The sequence below is a fragment of the Molossus molossus genome, unplaced genomic scaffold, assembly GCF_014108415.1.
Source record: "Molossus molossus isolate mMolMol1 unplaced genomic scaffold, mMolMol1.p scaffold_m16_p_3, whole genome shotgun sequence".
Lineage (NCBI taxonomy): Eukaryota > Metazoa > Chordata > Mammalia > Chiroptera > Molossidae > Molossus > Molossus molossus.
Genome location: NW_023425366.1, coordinates 93,259,725 through 93,281,081, shown reverse-complemented (window position 1 = coordinate 93,281,081; position 21,357 = coordinate 93,259,725). Strand labels below are relative to the sequence as shown.

Sequence of the window (21,357 nt, the reverse complement as noted above, 5' to 3'; positions counted from 1 at the left end):
TCTCTGAACCTCTGAACCGCAGGAGCGGAGCCCAGTGAATAGGCCTAATGACAATGAACTGAAAATTAACTAATCAGGAGGGTGTTTAACCCAATCCTTTTGCCACCTGCAAAGAACAGCCTCCTCTTCCCCTTCTCCACTTCTAAAGCATCTATATAATTGGTAAAACCAATATCCACTCAGTAAAGAATAAACAAACAGCAAGGGAAGGGGGGAGTGGGGACATAATAAAGAAAAGAAAGTCACTTGCCTCTCTGAATCCACTGGGTGCTCCTTCTTTAATGGATTTACAATGATAGTCTATAATCAAGGTGCAGTGATAGGTTTAATTACCGAAGCGCTAAGTGACCTCAAGCAAACCAGATGTTGACTTCTCCTGGGTACTAACTTCTTTAAGCCTAATACTCCCAGTCAGAAAACCTCTTATCTCAGAGACAAAAGGATTCCTAGGGCAATGAGCACCAGCTGCCCGCACCCTGTAGCCGGGCTCTCTACAGCCCATTACATCCAGGAAAGGCTCTCTCCACTCCGCATCACTCAAGGCTGTATTCTGTGCCTCCCCCCCCCCCCTTTTTTTTTGAAAGCCACTTACAAATATCCACAGGAACTGGGGACGAAGTTTCCCTTTGAAAGAAACCCAGAGGCAAAAGGCTGAATGAATGACATACTTTTTCATAAAGGGAATAATCAGGCTAAAAGAACAATCACGTGCAAAAAGTCTGCGACCTTTGCTGAGGCTATGACCTTGAATCTGAATCTTCTTCTGACAAAGAATGTAGCTAATTGTTGAGCTCTGGATTCGATCTTTGCAGGAAGTTTGCAACCCTTTCCCTCCGGGGCTAGAATCCAGTCTGGAAGTTGGGGGTGAGGAGTGGTATCTAAATGACATCTGGGGAGTCCTCCAACCTCACAACTGTCCAGATAGATCAATCACTTTCTAAGGGATTTAACTGTACTTCAATCTCAAAAAAAGTTATCAGCTTCAAAGTTGATATTTGAATCTAGATTCCAAAGGAAATTATTACTGCATCATATAGACAATAACTATACCCAGGAACAAAGAATCATTTTCTGAGGTCACGGGCCTTGATATAGGTGGGCTTTCAGAGCGGATGCTTGTCTTCTGATGAACCTGGAGAAAAGAGGCTGAGAAACACCCCCTTGCCGATCATGGGCAGAGGACAATCTTCCTCATTTTTCAAATCAATAATAAAACTGTGTGATAAGATGAGTCAGTGGCCAGAGTAGGAAACCATTCTTCCTTGGCCAAAGATCAGCTGGGAGTTCTCCCAGACCTGTGTTCCCTTAACCCCGTGTCTCCTGCTCCCAAACCAACAGATTCAAGATGCGTCCCCAGAATTATTTTTTTTCTTCCTAAATTCTACCTCCGACCCATTGCTGCAAGTAGTTTAACTGTGAAAGGCCCTGACCTCCTTTCTTTGTCTCTCGGATTCAAGTGTGTCTGTTTCCTCGGGGCTACCAAGCTCAGTTGGATGGCTGGCCGGAGCAGCATGGAGCATCAGCCAACCCCTGAACAATGGGCCCCTTTCTCCGGCTGTCACATGAACAGCGTTGTGTTACAGCCATTGTCCCTCCCAGCAGAGACGGGGAGGCACGGGTTCTCACAGACCAGTTCTTCTCTATGACCCACTCTGACCAAGTCACTAAAATATTAAAAAAGAGAAAAAAGAGAAGTCGTGCCTTCTGAATGGAGCACTATGGCCCTAACGAGGGTTACGGTGCATCGATGGACCACCAGCATCAGAATACCTTGTCAAAAATACACACCCGGGTCCTACGGCATCCCTACTAAACCCCAATCATTAGGGGGGAGCCACTATGTGTGGGTAACTCTCAGGCCCCTAAAGTTTGAAAACATAGGCTAAACAGAGGCCTCGAGCTTTTCTATCCTCGCTAATGGACTCATTTCACACATGTGCCCATTCAAGGGGTGGACAGGAGATGAGGGAGCTCTGAAAGGCAAATAGCTTTCTGCTGTGGTCGTCAACTCTCACTGTGGGGGACACCTGGGGAGAAGATGGGCGAGAAAGAGGACGGCACAAGGAACGTGGGGAAGGAGACCGGAAACTAAATGATGATGATGATGATGGTGATGATAAGATAACAGTGGGAGTTGGGCCCACGAAGAGCATAGAGAGGGGGTGCAGGAATAGAAGGAGGGGCTGAAGCAACCTGGCAGAGGCTGGAGCCTCCAGCAGAGGTTGGGTGAGAACTTGCCCAGTGCTGTGTGGCTCTTGGTTTTAAGTCCCAAGCCTTGAGAGTTGGCCCTTCAGAGCCATGTTTGGTGATATTTTACAAAGCGGAGAAGACGTGACGTGATATCCATATGGGGTACACCATTTCATGCCAAAAGCGACAGTGCAGTAGTGATGCAAGATACTCTTTAAAGTAAACTTAAGGGAAAATAATGAAATCAGAACTAGAGGGTGTTAAGTGGACAAACAGTGTGGTGATTGCGGGGTGGGAGGGGAGTGGAGGTAGAGGAGGCCATAGGGGGGATAAATGATGATGGAAAAAAGAAAATAAATTTTTTAAAAACCCAGACTAGATGGTGCTAGCAGAAACATAAGCCCTGTCTCCACCCCCACACTCAAGAAGCCCCATAGTAGCTAAAAGAAATACGTTTTCTCATGTCACACCTTTGCCTGGGATGGGGGCTCAGTTTTTGCTTGAACCTCCATAGGGCGCCCAAACCACATCTGGTTTATATAATAAAATAATGCAGGGTAATATGAGGGGCTCCTTTAATGCTCACAGAGCTGTGGGAACAGGCAGAACCTAGTCCTGTAGCCCCATGCGTGGCTGTCATAAAACGATGCTCAAACGTTAACTCACCCCTCCCGTGGAGTGATTTAATCACTGTTGCCTGAAGATGTCTTGCCAATTCCTGCTGCCACATGTTTGCTGAGCTCGCTCCCCTGCATGAAATAGCCCCAGCTACTCGAATCCTCTCTCCTTCCAGGCCCCCTACTTCCAGGAAACCTCCGAGCACCCAGAGCCCCCTCTAGAATGGGTGCTCAGAACTGCCCCCGTGGTCCTGAGTGTATTAGTATACCCAGCCTTACACAGCCAGGTGTATTTTCCCTATTGTATTTTTTTAAAGGCAAGGACCTTTAAATACAGTATTTATCCCTGCGCCCTGTAGACCTAATAGGTAACTGTTGGAGCCACAATAAAACTCAAACAAATTACTTTTTGAAAGAACACCAAAAAACAGCTTGTCATCGATTCCTTGCCCAATATACATAAATAAATAAATGAAGTACCCTTCTGAAGAGATCTATGAAGGTAGATATTCACAAAGTTTCATTTTGATTGTAGAAATAATCGCCTGGGTCTAAAACAAAGATTTCCTATTTCTAGTTTGTTCTGTGAGGAACAAGTTAAATGTGTGTGTTTCGATTTTTGATTGGCCATCGAAAATCATTTTTGGGGAAAAGACGACAAGATTCTTCACCAGAAGGTATGTAGGAGATCGTTATGGGGACGGTCACCTGTGGCGAGGTTTCAGCACGGACCGAATCTCTGCAGCAGACCTGGTCAGCTGGGACGCGAGGACAAAGCACTCGGCCTCTCTCAGGGGGGCCGCCTTGCTCCCACAGATAAGATGTTTTTAACAGATGCTAATATCCCGCACATGTACCTATCAAGATGAGGTTTTTCATACTGAAATACTGTTTTCTTTGTCTTAGGAAGGGGGAAGGGTGTAATTTATTGCCCTCTGAGTAGGAAATTGAGGTGGTTGAAATGCTTTCCAGAGTTTCTCTACCTAGGAGAATAAATCACTGGAAATGAAACAATACAGGAAATCACTAGAAATGAACCTCGATAACAACAGGATATATTATCACATTCACACTTTCCAGGTTGGCTAATGGCGTGGAGTGTGCATTGTCAAATAACATCCACATGACGACTTGCAGTTTCACAAATAAAGTTGTATAGAGTAAAATGACACTGGTTTGCATCTTATTTTCATCCTCATAGGATGAGAACCCCTCTTATTAAGTGCTAAAAATTAATCCTCTGCAATAACTATTGTTAAAACGACTTTTAAAAGACTTCAGTTGGAAAGAAAAGAGAGACGCGAGAAACACAAAATCTTGGGAAATTCAAATAGAGAGAATGAATGAATGAAGACATTAAGAAACAAGGTAAGAAACTCATGTAAGTACAGCCAGACGCAAGCTTAAATTAAGGTTTTAAAAGTTCATTTTGGAAACAGAAGTGAAAATGAAGAACCCAATGACTCTTAGTTAATTCTTAAAACTAAGCTAATTTTCAGAATGAAATACTGGACACACATCCTTGAGTAATTGGGATCCCAGGTGGTTACTTCTGCTTTGCTTGAAGTCCAAACAATCTGGACATTTGTACATCACGCATTAGTGCGGTACCTTCCTGCCCTATGTCACCGGAACTCTCCTACATCAGCCAGTGAGTGAACTTATGGTGGAACTGCTCATGAGCGGAAAGTTTCATTTTTGCAGCATCACTCGCTCTGTCATTACCCTGCAACATTTTTGTTCATTTGTTCAAATGTGATTGCATGTTGCCATTATTACCAAAAATGAGTGGGAAATTTTTTTAAAAATTAAAAATTAATAGTAATTGTAAGACATTTTTGTCTCATAAACTTAATATAAATTAGTGGAAGTTATTAAGCATGCCAGAAGTGGCAAATCTCTAGTCAGAATCAGACAACTATTGTTCAGGTAAGAAAATAACCAAAATTATAGAAAGTTGAAAGAAAAAAAGAAAGGAATAAACAAGGAATGCCGTGTCTAAATGACAAGATATAATTAAAAATTTTAGAATATATTCGGCCCTCTAGGCCCAGTATCCCTTTTACACAATCAATCTTTGAACCAATTTTTAGAAATGCATCCTATACTAAAGTAGGAAAAGAAGTACCGAAAGACTCACCATGTTTCCGATCAAATACAAAAATACATACAAAGTATTTATAAGCTGAAAAGCACAGGCATTGGTACTTCCGTTTCAGGGCCCTGACACTCATTCACAGCCTAAATCATCCCAAAGGTATGATCAACTCAGGTCTTGTATCACTGTGCTGCCACAGTGTTAAATACGTAACATTAATCCAGTGGCATCTGGTGTTTCACAAGTCTTCTTAGGATATTCTATCTTCTCCTTTGTCCACTCCAGGTTACTTACTTTGTAGACTATGTCTAGCCAAATTGTAAATTCTTTTCTGGCTTCTCCACAACCCTTACTCTGTACATCGTGACTGTCCCAAGAAACTTGGTGTGCTAAGAAAATGTCAAGTAGGGTTCATTTGTTTGTTCTCCCCTTACATTTTTTAGACACTTATTATGTAACTACTGTGTATCAGACATTTGGATAAAGGCTTTGAATAAAAAATGATAATCTCACCAATCAGTTGGAGGAATCTCCAGACAATACAGTTGATTCAATATGATAGAGGATATTAAAGCCAACCACCAAGTAGAATAGGAATCATGAGACATCTCTAAGTTTATGTGAATTAGGAAATGTGTCAGAGGGGAGGTCTTATTTGAACTGCATCTTGAGGGATAAATGCGTAGTAAATAGTTGATTAGACTGAAAAGAGAAGCAAAGACATTTCTGGCAGAGGGAACAGCATCCACATCTAGGTCAGGGAGGAGAGAAAGCAGGCAACGTATCCTCCAAGAAACTGTAACAAGATCAAGATCAGTGGGGCTTAGAAGCTTGGGAACAGGGAAGCAGAGAAATAACCCAAAGAAGACAGTGCAAACCTGGCCACGTGTATCATGTTTGAGAGTTTAGGCTTTATGCTATAAACTAGTGTTTCTTCAAGGGTCATTTGAGGTCACCTCCACCAGATTCACTAGGGGATCCACTAAATGCAGATTTCTGGCCCTTGCATCTGGGGTACAACCCTGGAATCTGCATTTTCAATAAGCACCTGGATGATACTGATGCTTACCAGCTAGGGAGCCGCCATAGATTTGTAAACATGAGAATGACATGATCAGATTTATATTTTAGAAATATGCTATTAGACCAAGGAGACAATCAAGAGGAGGGTAAAACCACTGCGGCTAAATAAGCATGTGACTCGGGTTTGTATTAGAATCATCTGGGGAACTTTTGTAAAACTGCAGACTTTTCATACTTTACCCAAAAGTTACTGCATCTGAATCAGAGCAGAGGGGGCTAGGATTTATAACAGGTAGAACGATATGGAGTTGCATTTCATGTAGGTCAACATGGTCAAACTTTGGCAATTTGTCACAATTCAATCTACTATTTTTAACAAGCCCCCTCCATTCTTGATATACATCAAAGTATGAGAATAGCTAGGGAAACACAAGCAGAGCTAAATGCTTTGCCTTTTTTATTCATTAGTAATGGAATTACTCACTTTGATTAACATGCAACAATGAAGTGACATATTTATGTACCCAAAACAAATATTTTTTTTTAAAAAAGAGGTTTAAAAACAACCACGAATGAAGGTGGCTAATCTGAAGATTTTAGCGCCAGAAGGAACACAAGGTTATCCAACTTTTTCCCCATTTCCCCACACAGTTTACATACGTTGAAGCTAATAGAAGTACCCTGCTAGAGGTTATACTGAATATTTTGTTTACTTCTTCAACAATACATGCTTTTCATTTTAACAGGCATTGAAATAAACGTAGCTAAAAATTATTTGAGATTTCATTTATCGGGTGCTAGTATCACACGAAGCTTGAAAAGCCATGAAAAGGGGTATGTGTGTGGCTAAAGTGAATATTCATACATATCCATTTATTTATTTTTATATACTATTATTTTTTAATAATCCTCACCCAAGGATATTTTTCTATTTATCTGTAGATAGAGTGGAAGGGACATAGAGGGAGAAAGGGAGAGAGAGAGAGAAACAATGATGCGAGAGCGACACATTGACTGGCTGCCTCCAGCATGACTCCGACCAGGGCCAGGGATGAACCGCAACCGAGGTGCATGCCCTTGGCCATAACTGAACCCAAGACTCATGGGTCCACTGGCTGACGCTCTACCACTGAGCCAAACCAGCCAGGGCTCATGCATATCCATTTATAAAATAAAGCTAACAAATGTAAATAACACAGAACCTAGAGCAGTGCTTGAAATGTAATAGATGCTTCATAAATAACTACTGAATAAATGATGGCCCTGCTAGCCTGTCCCAATAACCCTTTGGCACCCAACCATGACCCCTCCTCTACAACTCCAGACCTGCCGCATGCACTTTCTTTCCTCAGAAGGGACCCTGCCTGAAAGCAATGGGAAGCTCATGTCTGAGCTAAGTTTGACAATACATCATGTCCTATATAGTGGGAGTAAATCCCACGTGAGCGAGGCCTTCAAAGACCACCCAAACAGAAATAATAGCTAACAGATTGATAGCTAATAAAAGCTATATTATCCTAATACAGCAACAGTTACCAATAGCTTAATAATAATAATAGCTAATATTTACTTGCTTATTATCTGACAAGCTTGTTAGCACACCACACACATTGACTCCCGTAATCCTTTTAACAGCCCTTCAGTGTAAGCACTGCTATTATCTTTCTGATTTAATAGATGGGAATAGAGAGGTTAAGAAACAGCCCAAATCATAGGACTGGAAAGTGCCAAGTTGAGAGTGGATGTCAGGCTACCTGGTCCCAGAGCTGATCTGCTATTCAACTCTCTGACCTCAGAGCAGAAAGCAAACAGGACCCTGCAAGCTGACCTCGTGGCGCAGTCCCGTCAGAAAGACGGCACTTTGGGAGAATATGACTTGGTCCCAGTCTTTTCTTCCATAGGGAATGGAGCATCTTTAGTTGAGAAGACCCTACACAAAGGGAGACCCAGGATATAAAGAAGAAAGGCAAGGAGAACCGTGAAGAAATGTCATTCTCCTCTGCCTTGGGGATCTAAGAACTTTTGGGCTAATCAAACCTCTAACTTTAACTTTCCCCTAAAGAATTTGGGTCCTCATGTGAGGATATTTTCTAAAGAAGCATCAAAGATATCATTATCCTTCATTTACTCAGTGAGACCATTCTTACCTCCAAAACCAGGGGTAAAAGTCCTAGATCAAAGGAATTTAAAAGACCAACACGAGAGAGATCTTTCTGTGGTAACTATGGCTTGAAGAATCACCTCTCACCCCAACATTCCTCGAGGAGCCAGGTATTCACCAAGAAAGAGGCCCCCCCTCTGGTGTAAGTCACCCAGCCTGTGTCCTGATACTCTGAGAGACGCTGAGAACGCAGGAAGAGGGACTATCTCAAGATCAGTACCATCTGAATGTCAAGTACTGGAGAAAGAAAAGTTTAGAAAACAAGTCAAGATCCCAGAGGAGAAGTAAATCTGATCTCAAAGGAAGTATTCCTCATTCTCAGTCTGATTGCCCCCAAACCTCTACACCCAACCATGACGACACCTGTCATCATAGAACAAACAAGACAAGGCAGTACAAGGGCAGAAATTATGCAAAATAAAATGCGTAATGGGGATGTTTCGCCATGAAAAAGACTCCAAAAAGTTCCTACAAGCCCCAAGGAACAAGACCAAATGCAAACAATAACAATAAACCTTTGAGAGGTAAACAACCCAGACTGGGCCCCTCTCACTCCACCTCACGCAGCACCGGAGTATCCTAAGGAAAATGTGCCCCCTGCCCCCCTCGCCCACAAGAAACCATCCAGCGTCCGGCCAAGGTCCGGAGGCTGCCAGAATTGAGTTTGCTCAACTCTTACCCAAGTCCAGGGATCCTGAGATTCGCAACGCAACTCTCTTCCCCTGGTTTCACCGAATGCCAGCTAAGAAACAAAATCTGTCCCAAAGAGAGCACTTCGCCTCCAAGTAGCGTCCCAGGAGAGAGCGATACTTGGGCGTCTTGGTTCAGATTCAAAGGTGGAGACGCGGGAAAGGAGGCCGGTCTCCGCGCGTTTCCAGACCCGCAGTTTTGCGCACCAGGGAAAGTACTCGCTGCAAACTTGAGTAAGGTTTTCCCGGTCTGGCCCGAGATGCTGGAGGAGGAGGGGAGTAACCCGAGCCGGGCCGGGATGCGAGCAGTTGCCGCTGCTGCAGCTGCCGCCGCCGGGACAGTGACCGCTGGAGGGGGGCGCCGCTTGGCGCCGCGCACAGTCCCTACTGCAGCCAGCAGAATCCGCCGTCCCGACTTCTGAGCCCCGATTGCAGGTCGCCCCTGCCTTGAGCGGCTTCCACCGTCCCAGAGTGACCCCGCCAATAGTTCAGTCACGAAGTTGGCAAAGCTTGGGGTCACCGCCGCGGGGGGCAGAGAGAGTGCGGGTCTGCGTCGGGACCCACGTTCGGTGAGCGCCCCCGGGTCAAAGCCTGGGAGGTGCTCTGGACCCTTTAGGGAGATTTGGGGGACTGGGAACAGCACCCGGTCGTCCGGCTGAAGTGGACCGCAAGTCCCCAGCAGTGCCAAGAAGGGTGTGGGACGAAGGGATGGGTGACCTAGCGGTACCAGAGTGTGCGAGGCGGCAACTAAGTGGATGGGAAGGTGGGGCGAGGAGTTGGGGGGATGGGTGGGGCTGAGGGAGCTTTACAAAGGCGGGGCAAAGAGAACCCCGCAGACCCGCAGGAAAATCCCTGCGAGGCCTCGCGGAGATTTCTTGGGGAATGGCTCCCTCTGCCGACTCGCCCAGGAGGTCCCGGAAGACCAGATGATAAAAAGTTAAAACCATGAAGTCTGTTAATTGGGTAGGACGTGAATTCTGGAACCTACTTCTCTGACTGTCCACCTTCCCCTTCCTTACTAAAGAATGTCCCTGGATGACCCAAGCAGATACAAGCTTCTAATTGCTGGAAAATTAGTTCTTATGTTTAGGTGAATTCTCCCCCCACCACAAACAAACAAACAAACAAACTTGTGCTCCAAACCCACCCCAAACGATCCTCTCCCTTACATTTGTATGAACTCTTTCTCTTTATGGAGATCGCAAATGCACCTGGCAAGCATGCTTCTCCTTGGTCACCCCTAAGAACAAACAGGGGAAGATTACTTGTGTTTGTGTACCAGGCATCATTGCCTCCTCTTCTGGTTAACAGGACCTATACGTATTTTTCTTTGAGGAACCAACTCTGCCACACTTAGTGAAGTCTGAGTGGAAAGGTCAGTCAGGATCGTCTGGCTTTTCCCTGTCCACGACCTAAACTAGTCCCCTCGGACCTTCTCTGCTAGGAATTCGAACTTTGATCAGAGTGGCCCAAGAACAAATAAATCCAGAGTTGATCCATATGTCAGTGTTCTAGAAATTGGCTGTTGCCCTGGCCAGTGTGGTTCATGGTAGGAGCGTCCTTCTGTACACTGAATGGTCCACCGGGTTCTATTGGGTTCCTTCGATTCTCTGTTGGTCAGAGCACATACCTAGGTTGCTGGTTAGATCCCCACCCACCATCCGCTCGCAGTGGGGCATGTGCAGGAGGCAATCAATCTATGATCTCTCTCTCTCTCTCCCTCTCTCTCTCTCTCTCTCTCGCCCCCCCTCTTTAAAAATCATTCGAAGTATCCTCAGGTGATGATTTTTAAAAATTAGAGTGGCCATTAATTTATGTCACTTAATCCCCAAAGCTACCCTTCTTTATGCTTTATGAAATCTAGTTGCTCCACTTCTTTTAATTTTTTACATCAACTTTTAGGTATAATTTACATTCAATGTATTGCTCATATTCGGTGTACAGTTTAATTAGGTTTGAACAATGTATACACCCATGTAACCACTACCACAATCAAGACAATGAACAATTCCACCGCCTCAGAAAGTTCCCCTACACCCCTTTGAAGTCAGTTCCCCCACCTCACCCCATCCCTGGCCCACTGAGCTGCTTTCTGTAGCTATCGGTTAGATTTGTCTTTTCTAGAGTTTCTAGACTGGAATCATATAGTATGTATTCCTCTGTGTCTGGCTTCCTTCACTCAGCATAATGTTTTTGAGATTCATCAATGTTGTTGTTCATATACAATGTTTGTTTCTTCTTATTGGTGAGTATTTTCCCATTGGATGAATATACCACAATTTGCCCATTCACCAAATATTGATGGACATTGAGGCTGTTTGCAGCTTAGGTTCATTGTAAATAAAACTTCTGGAAACATTCCTGTACAAGTTCTTCTGTGGACATAAGTTGTTATTTCTCTTATTTCAAAGGAGTGGGATTCCTGTTTTATACAGTGTGTGCGTGTAGCCATATAATAGAGATGAACTGTTTCTTTCTCTTTACTTTATTAATTTTTTCTTTATTTTATTGTTTTCACTATTACAGATGATCATATTTTCCCCCTTTGCCCCCTTCCACTCATCCCTAACCCTCCCCTTCCCTCTGGCCATCCCTGCACTGTTGTCCGTGTCCTTGGGTTGTGCGTATATGTTCTTTGGCTAATCTCTTCACCTCCTTTCATATGATATAACTCTATATTCCCACCAGCAATGTATGAGAGTTGCTCCATATTTTTACCAACACTTGATATTGTCTGTCTTTTTATTTTAGCCATTCTGGATATCTCTTATAGTTTAGGTTTGCTTCCCTAATGACGAATGATGGTGACCATCAAAGATGTTTACCACCTTTTCATGTGCTTCCACGCTGTTTGTTCTTTGATGACGTGCCCACATTTTCTTGCCCAATTTTTAATCAGGTCATTTGTACTCTTGTTATTAGTTTGTAAGGGTTTTTTTTTTTTTTTTTTTTTAATATATTTGAATACCAGACGTTTGTCAGATACATGCATAGCAAATTTATTCTTTCAGCCTGTCTGTTGCCTTTCAATTTCTTAATGGTGTGTTTCAAACAGCAGGAGTTTTATTATTATTCTTTTAAGTCCAATTTATCAATTGTTTTTCTTTTATGACTATGTTTTTTATGTTTTATCTAATAAATCTTTGCTTAGCCCAAAGTCATGAAAATTTTCTCCTATGGCTTCTTCCAGAATTTTAAAGTTTTAGCTGTTATGTTTAGGTCTGTGATTCATTTGGAGTTAATTTTTGTATCTGGTATGAGGTAAGGGCAGAAATTAATTAATTTTCACATAAATTTCCTGTTGTTTTAGCACAATTTGTTAATAAAATTATCTTTTCCCCATTGAATAACCTTGCCACTTTTACTGAAAATCATCGGTGATGTGAGAATGGTTCTATTTCTGGAGTCACTATCTTTTCTTTTGATCTGCAGTTCTATTGTTGTGCCAATATCATGCTGTCTGGATTACTGTAGCTTTGTAGTAGACTTCAATTTAGGTATAATAAATTATCCAATTTTACTCCCCTATTTATCACAATTTGTTTAGCTCTTCTTTTAAAAATATCTTCCATATGAATTTCAGAATTAGTTTGTTAATGTTTTAAAAAGTCACTTTGGAATTTTGATTGAGAGTGCCTTAAATATATTGATGACTTCAAGAAAATTGGCATGTTAACATTATTGAATTCTCCAATCTATAAAAATGTTGTATCTCTCCACTGATTTTGATTTTCTTTAATGTCTCTCAGCAATATTTTATAGTTTTCAGCGTACCAGTTTTTCACATATTTATAAAAATGTCTTCCTAAGTACTTTTACATTTTTTATGATATTGTAAATGAAATCCTTTTTGAATTTTAGTCTCCAATTATTTGTTGCTAGCATGGAGAAATACAATGGAATTTTGAACAGAAGCTTCATGTTTTGCAACCTGACTAAATTTACTTATTAGTTCTAATAGTTTATTTAAACTTCCTTAGGATTTTCTACATGCAAACAAATATAGTTTTGTTTCTTTTATTTCTTTTGCTTGCCTATTGCTCTGTATAGGATGCCCAATACAATGTTGAATAAAATTTATAAAAGTTAATATCTTTGCCTCATTCCCCATCTTAGAGCAAAAATAGTCTTTCAGTAAGTAGTATGTTAGGTGCAGATTTTTCACAGACATCGTTTATTGGCTGAATATGTTCCTTCATTAAAAGTTTGGTTTTTTTAACCATATATGACTTGAATTTTGTCAAATGTTTTTCTGTGTCAAGTTCTGCATGGTTTCTCTCCTTTATTTTGTGAATTGATTGAACTGATTGTTAGAACTGCCTTGCATTCCTGAGTTAAATTCTACTTGGCCAATGTGTATTATAGGCTTTATGTACTATTGGGTTTGATTTTTAAAAATGTTAGGAGTGTCTATATTCAGGAGCAACATTGGTCTGTATTTTTATTTTCCTGTGACTGTTTGGCAAGAGGTTCATCAATTTTTTGCTCTAGTCAAAGGACCTTACAGTCCTGTTCTGACATTATGATAAATGTCCTGCAGCCCTCTTGACAAACTATTGTCCTGAAGGTCTCTGCTTAGATCACCACCCTCAAGCCTTCGTCACACTTGTACTCTAGTCCCCGCTCGAGTCCCACAGTCAGAGCTTGCCTTTGGTCCGAAGGTTTCCCATGGAGTCCCTGCAACCTCTACAGCTAACTCCCTGCCCCTGGAGGTATCTGGTGAACTGCTGCTCCCCCTACAGGCTACGTGTGGTGCAGAGGGTCCCCACAGAGCTACAGCTGTCTCTGCGGACCACATTATGAGTTACTCATTACCATGGTTTTGCCCACACTCCAGAGGGTTTCTTTCTGATGGCTGAGAGACTTCAGAGCAGCGCCAGCCTGGGCGGACTAGCAAACTTTGTTGTCCAGTGGACTAAACTATCCCTTCTCCATTGAGGTCTGAACCCCTTACAATTTTGTCTTTCCTTGAGCACTTTCTCACCCCTAGAGTACAGTACAAAATTGTCATTTTTTTTTTAATCATTTATTTATTTTTTCTTTACTAATCTTTAGAGAGAGAGGGAGGGGGAGAGAGAGATAGAAGCATCGATGAGAGAGAGCACTGATTGGCCGCCTCCTGCATGCCCCGCACCGGGGATCTGGCTCACAACCTGAGCATGTGTCCTGACTGGGAATCGAACCAGCAACCTCTTGATGCATGGGTCGATGCTCAACCACTGAGCCACACCAGCTGGACCAAAATTGTCATTTCTTATAGTCACTTTTTATCAGAGTTAATAATTCCTTAGTTAATAATTAAAACCCTCTTATTTAACCCACTGTGTGGTTTCTGTCTCCTAAGTGAACCCAGACTAATGCTGTATTATAAGATATGAACTTTCTGCTCCTAGGTGTTCATTGAAGACTAGTCACTCTTCATTCTGTTTGTCAGTCCTGCGTGGGCTCTGGGAATTGTTCAGTTTACAGCTTCTTAATTAGTGGGTGCCTAGTCTTATACAGTCTCACCCTTTTTATCATGGTTTATAATTCAGCAATAGAAGGACCCTATGCAAATTTCTGGAGGTCTTTCCTTGTGTAATTCTCTCCTCTTTGGTATCTTGTTCTCCAAATTTCATCCGCCTCTGCCTCCCTGAATTTCAGTGTGTGTCTCTCCTGTGCTCCCCCACGCTGTGGTCCAGGGAGTACTTCTAAGTCAGAAAGCCAGAGTGATTGATTCTAGGCTTCACCTCATTTGCTTACTTTGCTCAGGGATCACAATCTTCTTACCTAATGTCTAAAAAGAGTTGTTTCATATATTTTGTCTAAGTTTTGGTCACAAAAGGAAGCTGTTTACCTTTGATTTTTTAGGAGTTACTTTTTAAACAAACTCCTTCACATTATTGGTATGTTTTTATGTATTTTTATTGAGTTGGATAGACTTTGGTTTTGAATGTAATGCAGCTCTATTACATTCAGCCCACTTTCTTCATCTGAGCCACAGTATTTCATTGGATTTCTCTCCCCCCAATTATGTTATAAATCCAGATATAGGCTCATGTCTTCAATTTACCTGTCTGGTAATGTTTCCAATAAAGGAAGTCAACTCTGGATGATATTTATGTAGGGCTGAAGTGAGCACATGAAGCATTTCAGATAAAGCCTGGACAATCTGGATTAGAGTGAGACCTCTCCTACCTTCATTCTAAATACTGTAAGAACTATTCATATGGTGTGAGATTAAATGGGCTTTTTTTTGTTGGTGGTGGTGGTAACTGTACTATTCTGTTAACAGAGAATTTATAATCAACTAAAGCTCCAATTATTTTCCACATTTGCTCTTCAGCCTGATTTTTAAAAATATTATTTATACAATTAGTTGAGAGTTTCATAGTAATCTTACAGGACAATTCACTTAACCCCATGAAATTCCATTTTTCTACATGTGGCCCATTTTAGAACTTGTTGACATCCTGAGAGAGCTCATTCTTGTCCTAGCATATTAGTTACCCATCTCGAAATCAAGATATGTGAAAATTGACCAGCAAGCCACAATGCTGTTGAGCAAATACTGATTAAAAATCAGCCCTGGCCGGTTTGGCTCAGCGGTTAAAGCGTCGGCCTGCGGTACAGAGAGACCCGGGTTCGGTTCCCGCTAAGGGCACGTACCTCGGTTGCAGTTTGTCCCCAGCCCTGGTTGGTCGTGCGGGTGGCAGCCACTCGATGTGTCCCTTCACGTCGATGTTTCTCTCTCTCTCTTCCTCTCTCTCCCTCCCACTCTATCTGAACAAAAAATGGAAAAATGTCCTCGGGTGAGGATAAAAAATAAAAATCAAATACTGGTACAAGTCAAAGGCCTATTCTAACAAAGACTTTATTTTCCGTTTATATTTATTCACATCCTGTAGTAAGGTCATTCAACCACTTATAAATACAGCTCTATTACATTCAGCTCACTTTCCTCATCTGAGCCACAGTATTTCATTGGATTTCTTTCCCCCCAATTACGTTATAAATCCAGATATAGGCTCATGTCTTCAATTTACCTGTCTGGTAATGTTTCCAATAAAGGAAGTCAAGTCAGCCGGGCAGTTCTCTCTCTTAGCAAACAGGATTGACCTCTTAACTCCGTGACTCCCTCTGTGGTGCTCTCCCTCACGTCTTTAAATCTGCTGTAAAGCTTGCTCGGGGACAGGAATAGACTCGGGCTCCCAGAATCCACCGCCCGTGGCCCACGGCGGGAATCTGGGGCGCGGGTAGTGGATGCCACACCCTGTGACGAATTTCAAGCCCTGGCTGCTGCCTTCCTATCCTCACCGCCCCTCGTTCATGCAGCTCGCAGCTCCTGCTGGATGAGGCCAAGAGAAATGGTTTCATTAGAGGCCTCTTGCACCGCTCAGGAGACTGTGCTCACCCCCATGCTCTTACTTTGCCCGGAGAGGAACCGCAGGTGGAAAGGGCTGTCCTGGCAATGAGCTGTGCCACCTTGAGGGGGGAGAAACACGTCTAATGTGACCTGTTCCTCTTACCTTCTCCGGTGGGCCTGGTGGAGCGCTCCGCTCCCGGGGGGGCTGCTACTCCTCCGCTGGGCTCCTGGGCTTCCCACGGCGTTCCCGTCTCTGGGTGATTGTCCAAGTCCTGTTCTCCAGGGTCTCTTGGACCCTACTCAGAGGGACTCTACTGGTTCACAGGCCACTTCAGAGTCCAAAGCTATGACCCAGGTGTTTACACCTATTACCTGACTCCCATGTGGGAGAACTGGATCCTTCGGCCATCTGGGGCCAGATCCCTCAGCTCCCACCGTCCCTTTCGTCCGTGGATTGATGCCAACTGCTGTTGTTGGCGAGGGAGGATACCATGAGGGATGTCCTATTGGGCCATCTTGCTTACATCACTCTCTCCAAATTTTATTTGACTGTGAAAAATTTTTACCACAGTAAGAAGTACATTTTTCATCATGACCAAATTCATATCTTCATATGTATATAATTGGAACAAGTTTCATGAAACGACACACATACATGTCATGTCCTCTGATCTTTCCTCTTCCAGTGCTTCTCAGACTTCACTGTGCCTGTCAAATAGCCAGGGGCTGTATCACTACGTGATTCCGACTCGGCATCTGGGGCGGGCGGCACCTCTGAGCACACGCCTAAGTGGATGTTTCTCTCTCTCAGACCGCATCTGGAGTAGCCGAGTTCTATTCTCTTTCATTTAGTAAGTACTAAGTTATTCTTATGACCCTCGGATGTATCGGGACTGTTAGTGTGTAAAAGCGCTACTGGTGTATTTTCAGGAGTAAAACTGCTTGGAGAAGCTCTTAAAGCGACAACATGCCTGTCTAGGACGGTCTTGTAAAAGACTACCTGTAGAGTGGTATCACTCTTGGAAGCGGTTCAGGCTTCACCTCCCATGTCCCAAGACCAGACCACGACAGAAGTGAAGAATTGAGACCCTCCTGACACTGCTTTTTAAAAATTGTAAAATTGGGCGCAATAAATAAATCTATTCCAATTTGGAATGAATAAATCTAAGCATCTTGCATATAAAGGACCCTCATAACTGTGTGGGAAAGAAAGGTGCAGAAGATGACCAAAAGTAACCATGGCAATGATGTGAGTACCAGGGGAAAAAAAACAAAAACCATTTCCTGTGGCGTGATCTCCTTTTTGTCTGAAATACCAATGCTTACTGTGTCCATCAAGGTTTTTGTTTTCAAGTAACAAAAGTCAACACTGACTAAGTGAATAAAAGCAAAAGTGGGGGAGGCTGTTGAGAGACTCCAACAGAGATGGGAATCTATGGGGTCAACATTTAAAATAAGAAGGAGCCTCTCTAAAGGACTGAGAAGGAAGAATCAAAGCCGAGGACTCGAGCAGAAACAGTCGGGTCACACTGTCCCTACTGAGATAAATGAACTTGAACCATTTCTTTTCTTAGTCCTCATATCATGCTCTCAAGAACAAAGGCACAGGAGAGAGCATCCATTTGGCTGAACTTGGGTTTTGGGTTTTCTCTTGCCAGTCCTGGGGCAACAGGAAGTATGTGGCTCTTCAAACTTCCATACGGACTCAGGTGCCTGATATACCACCCCCCTAAGAGCATAGAAAAGTGGTTTGTGACACAGAATATTTACAATTCTTTCAAATTTTGCTCTAAACTGCAACAGAAAAATGAGGCAGTGATTATTAAAGGCTGAAGGACCAAAGGAGGGCTTTCTGTGGTGGGAAGAATCACTGTGATTTTGTATCTTGTTGGTAATGACCCAGTACACAGCTAGTGTGGGTGGGAAGTGGCTCATTGTCACTTCCAACACTATTTCCGAGCATTCCTGGCTATTTTAGCCACCATCCATCACCAGAACTCTATCTGCAAAACTGAAATTCTATACCCATTAAATAATAACTCCCCATCTCCCTTTCCCCAGCCCCCAGCGACCACCACTGTACTTCCTCTCTCTATGACTGTGACCACTCTAGGTACTCATAGATGGAATTATACAGTATTTGTCTTTTTGTGACTAGCTTATTTCACATAGCATAATGTCTTCAAGGTTCATCCACATTGTAGAAGATCTTCACTTTTTGAGGCTGAGGCATATTGCATTGTGTGTGTGTGTGTGTGTGTGTGTGTATACACCATATTTTGTTAACCATTCTCCTATGAATGAACACTGGGTTGCTTCCACTTTTTGGGTCTTATGAATAATGCTACTATGAACATGGGTTTACAAATATCTCTTCGAGACCCTGCTTTTCATTCTTTGGAATAAATACCCAAAAGTGGAATTGCTAAATCATCTGATAATTCTGTTTCTAATTTTGCTAAGAAGCATTGTACTTTTTCCCATGTGACTGCACCACTTCACATTCCTACCAACAGTGCACAAGAGTTTGTTTCTTCACAGCCTGCCAACATTGGTTATTTGCATTTTCTTTTTTATAGGGTGGCCATCCTAACAGGTGTGAGGTGTTATCTCATTGCAGTTTTGATTTGCATTTCCTTAGAGGTTAGAGATGCTGAGCACTTTTTCAAATGTTGCTGGTCATTTCTGCTTTGGAGAAATGTCAAGTCCTTGCCTTTCTCATTTTTTTTTTTTTAATGGGACTGTTTGTTTTTAAGTTGTAATAGTTCTTTATGGATCCTGCTATCCCTTGCTCACTCCGCTGCAGACACGTTGGTCTAGTTTCTTTTCTTCAAACACATCAGGCGTGTTTCCGCCGTGGGGCTCTTGCTAGTCCCTCCTCGCGGAATGTGTGGCTCCCAACTCTTCTGTGTCTGACTCAAAGGTGCCCACTCGGTGAGCCCTCCGATCAGCTGCGGTAGCTCATCCCTGCTCCCCCAGCAGCCCAGTCCCCTTTAAAACGCTCTACTTTTTCTTTCGTTCTTTAACATTGCTTTTTATTTTCTAATATCCTACCTCATTTACATATTCGTTATGTGTATTGTTTGATATCTGTCCTTCCCCCCACTAGACTATCAGCTTTTCATGGTCAGGCAGGGACCTGTGTCTATTTTGTTTACTAATTTGTTTCAAGCACCAAGTGGTGTTCTTGTGCACACAGCACTTTCTCAAAAATAGTGACTATATTTTAAATAACAGTTTTATCACTCAGTAGAGAATTTTTATTTTACACTCGCAAATTATCTCTTCTAAGCAGAAAACTATTTTAAGAGCAGAGGCTTCCGAATATGAATTTCTTTAATTCATTCAACATTTGTCCAAATCACCGAGTTGCACAAATACGGCTCTCAGTAGACTCAGTCTTATCGCTCAGATTAGAATAATTGTCTCACTGGCTATATAAAAGTAAAGAAAGGGAGGAGGAGATGCAGATAAAGAACTAATTAATCAAGCCTTTAACTCTTCTGAAAACCCAGGGAATTTTTATCAGCCTGCTCTGTTATTTACCTAACATTACTCTCTGGAATATTAACATTATATCCTGAGATTTACAGCTTTATATGGCCATGATGTATCCACACAAGCCTTCACTTTAGCAAGTGCCCTAAAACAGTCTCTCCTTACACTTCTGATACATTCATTCACTTTGGAGCATTACATTCAGAAATAGAATTTATAGTGAAACAACAGAAGATTGTTTTATTAAAGTGAAGTGCTTTGCAGTCTTTTTCATAACACATTAGGAGGCTAGTTCTGTTTCTATGGCATCGTGGGGGGAGCCCTCGGCAAGGCTTCTCTGGGGACCCAGCCCTGCTCACCACTCCCAGCCACCCCTGGGCTGCCTGACCCCTGCTTGAGAAGCTCTGCTAGATTAGATGATGTCACAGGAAGTCAACTCTTACATGTGGGTGGGTGAGACCAATCCTCCATGACAAACGTGGTTTACAACTTCAAACTGCTTTCTTCACAAAATTTCCTTCATTTTTTTTTTTTATTTTTTGCTTTTTAAAAAAATCTTCACCCGAGGATATTTTCCATTTATATTTAGATAGAGTGGGAGGGAAGGAGGGAGTGGGGGGGGGGAGAGAGAGAGAAAGACATTGATGTGAGAGAGACACAGCAACTGGTTGCCTCCTGCATGACCCCGACCAGGCCAGGGACTGAACCACAACCAAGGTACATGCCCTTGACCGGAATCGAATCTGAGACTCTTTGGTCCATGGGCCAACGCTCTAACCACTGAGTCAAACCGGCCAGGGCCACAAAATTTTCTAACAAACATTTTGTCCTACATAGTCTACTCTTTTTTTATTGTTTTTTTATATTTTTTTTAATTGTTGAAAGTATTACAGATTTTCCCCTTTGTTCCCCATGGACCCCCTCCTTCCCGCTCCCACCCCCTCCTGCTTTCCCCAGCCTAGTGTCTGTGTGGATTGGTTGTGCATATATGCATATAAGTTCTTTGGTTTATCTCTTCCCATCCCCCATCCCTCTGAGGTTTGTCAGTTTGTTCCCTACTTCCATGATTCTAAATCTTTTTTGGTCAACAGCTTATTTTGTTCATTATGTCCCACAAATAAGTGAGATCATGTAGTACTTGTCTTTCTCTGACTGGCTTATTTTGCTCAGCATAATACTCTCCAGGTCCCTTCATGTCGTCTCAAAGGGTAAGAGATCTCTCTTTCTTACAGCTGCATAGTACTCCACTGTGTATATGTACCACAGCTATTTTATCCTCTCCTCTATTGATGGGCACTTGGGCTGTTTCCAGATCTTAGCTATTATAAATAGCGCTGCTATGAACACAGGGGTGCATATATTCTTTCTGATTGGTATATCAGGCTTCTTAGGATATATTCCTAGAAGTGAGATCACTGGGTCAAATGACAGTTCAATTTTTAATTTTACAAGGAAACACCATATTATTTTCCATAGTGGCTGCACCAGTCTGCATTCCCACCAGCAGTGTACTAGAGTCCCCTTTCCCCACACCCTCGCCAACACTTGTTGTTTGATGATTTGTTAATGGCGGCCATTCTGGCAGGTGTGAGGTGATATCCATAGTCTACTCTTAATGTTTCAAATAACAATCTTTTAAATTTTTGTTTATTTATCTTAATCCTTACCCGAGGATATTTTTCTTTTTATCTTCAGATAGAGTGGGGGTGGGGGAAGAGAGAGAGAGAAACATTGAT

The 21,357-nt window shown here is 42.6% G+C and overlaps 1 protein-coding gene across 1 annotated transcript in view; it reads right to left on the bottom strand.

Annotated features, from left to right (window-relative positions):
- Positions 1–8,796, bottom strand: part of MEGF10 (multiple EGF like domains 10) — a 158,333-nt gene extending 149,537 nt beyond the window's left edge. Inside the window, exon 1 of the mRNA XM_036279239.1 lies at positions 8,769–8,796. The gene's annotated coding sequence lies outside the window, so the exon portion shown is untranslated. The remainder of the gene's footprint in view (positions 1–8,768) is intronic.
- Between the last annotated feature and the right edge of the window lie 12,561 nt (positions 8,797–21,357).